Here is a 2431-nt window from a genome sequence, read left to right as displayed (position 1 = left end):
TTTTAAAGAAGAAAGCATGTAGGAATGTTTTATCTTTGGTTTCGGTGTGTACAGAGCAGGAATACTGTAACTTCCTACCACTAATCTTCAAGATTAGTGAAAATAAGCTTAACCATGAGCAAAATGAAGCTAGGCAATTTGAGAAAGTAATGAGCTCTGAGTTAAACCATTGACTAAATGAATTACTCTCATATGCTCTATAGCTAAAGAAGTCACTATATTTTGTTTTCTGTGCTTCAAAATCCTGAAGAGGGGAGCTAGAATGGGAAAAGATATTATAGTCTTTCTATCTGAGTGAAGTGCACAAATAATTCTAGAGACATGAAGGCTAAGCATAGGTTATAGATAGTACATTTGAATGAACGTATACTAAAAATTTCAGGATAACAAATGTAGTGCTAGGTTATTAAGTGAATACCTTTTAAAGCCTGAAAGCTATTTATTTTGACAAAGGAAGGACAGTAATAAACTTCAGCAAGCAGTTACCACAGTTTGGGTAAATGTATAAAGAGGTTCAACAAAGAGAATTTAAAGAACCGTCAGAGAATTCGTATATCCCTAATTTTTAAAAAATTTATTATGGAAAATAATGTCTCCTACATTTCTCTTAGATAACAAGTAGTATTGTATATATTGAAAATTGAAACAAATTTCAGAAGATAAATGTACCCATTGATATGTGTAATGCATTCTGATGTATTCTATTTCAGTAAATACTAGTTATGAAACAATAATTGATTTGTACAACTATTGATGAGTGTGAGCTGCAGTTAGCTTGAAGGTGAAACAACTTAGGACATCATTCAGGCCTATGTGCATGCACCATGTAATGAGAATAACAGGATTATGTTTGAAGTAGCTGCAAATAGTTTTCTGTAAACAATTTAAAATATTACTTGGATTGTTAAAGATTATTTTTCAAATTGTTCACATTTCAATACATAGAAATCCTTTTTAATAACCTTATGTGAATCATATCATTCAACTAATTTTTAAAAATAAGGTAGAATTCTAATTCACAACTAATTTAAGAACTTTATTAAGTTATCTATTATAAGTGAGAAAAAGCAAGATAGATAGACTATAATTAGATTAAAGATGATCTAGATAAAATTAGTAATTCTAATGAGGGAAGCTTTTTAAACATTGAAATACAGTGCCCTATTTGTTTTTTATTTTTTAATGTTGTAGTAAAACCATTGCACATTACTGTGTAAAAATACACAAAGATATGAACTTGCTGTTAAAGCCCTTTTTACTTTTGAATCTTTGTAATTTTTTTTAACCTTTGTAATTTTAAGTTGTGTTTATCATGTGTTTATTTTCTATCCTTATTTTTGTTCTGGTTAAAGTTAAAAACAGCAAGTTTTTGTGTCTAAATTCCTGAAAATGTTAGGATGGAATTACAGTAATGTGTTATGGCTTGGGCCCCTCGCAGGAGTGTATCTCGCAGTCAGCAGTGAAAACAAAGTTTGAACAGCACACTATCAGAGCTAAACAGATACTAGATACTGTGAAAGACATAATGGATTCAGTAAACGTGGCAGCAGCAGAGAAAAGGTATGAGTTCATTTTATTGCAACATAAAATTTTTTTTGTTGTTAAGACCAAGGTTTTAAATTGTTGTACTACAGATACTTTTCTAATTAAAATCAACCTTGTGAATTTAACTGATGCCTACTTATATATTTTTAAATGAATATTTGAAAGTATAAACATGTGACCTTGAACACATCATTTACATTCCCTGGATCTCAGAATTCCTGTGTACCAATTGCGATTTTATAATTTTCAGTGGCTTTAAAATATTTTTAAGGAAGTGGAAGAACCATTTATTCAAGCAGATTTTTTTTTGAAGAAGTACAAAACAGGTGATCCTCTTTGTATTCAACCCACGATGCATTCTTTTATATCCTCATACATTGATACATTGAAATCACTCTTTTATACTAGTTGTGGGTTTTTGTTTATCAGCTGGTGAACAAACAAGGTGATACTTACTATCTGCCAACCAGAAATTTGATCTGGTAAGCGTACCCCATATGTCATACTATTCTGCACTATTTTATTCCATTCATTACCTTACAAAGGTGGCAGTGAATGCATGAAAGTACCAGCCGTATCGATGAAAAGTAAATTCCTCACAAACAAATCAGAATGTTATTACATGTGAAAAATGTATGGATGTTAAGCCTCAATTGGATCTTTATTGGGCTTAAACCAGTTGAAGGAAACATAAATCATGAAAGATTGAGTCCAAGATAATGTAAAATTGGAATTTGAAATGTATGTGTTCTTGCTGGGAACAAAGCCCCTCTCCTCCCATCTAAGCCTGTTGCTTGATTTTTGTACTTTTTCAGGAATGCATTATGTTCAAAAGCAGAGAACTGCCAGCATGTAAAATAAAAGGGTGAGAACCCTGAGTCTGATC

The 2431-nt window shown here is 31.3% G+C and overlaps 1 protein-coding gene across 1 annotated transcript in view; it reads left to right on the top strand.

Annotated features, from left to right (window-relative positions):
* Window positions 1–2431, top strand: part of MFN1 (mitofusin 1) — a 64069-nt gene that overhangs the window by 34621 nt on the left and 27017 nt on the right. The gene's annotated exons all lie outside the window — the stretch shown is intronic.

Source organism: Propithecus coquereli, unplaced genomic scaffold (assembly GCF_000956105.1).
Source record: "Propithecus coquereli isolate 6110/MARCELLA unplaced genomic scaffold, Pcoq_1.0 Scaffold14, whole genome shotgun sequence".
In the NCBI taxonomy this organism is placed as follows: domain Eukaryota; kingdom Metazoa; phylum Chordata; class Mammalia; order Primates; family Indriidae; genus Propithecus; species Propithecus coquereli.
This window is presented reverse-complemented; position numbering and strand designations above follow the sequence as displayed.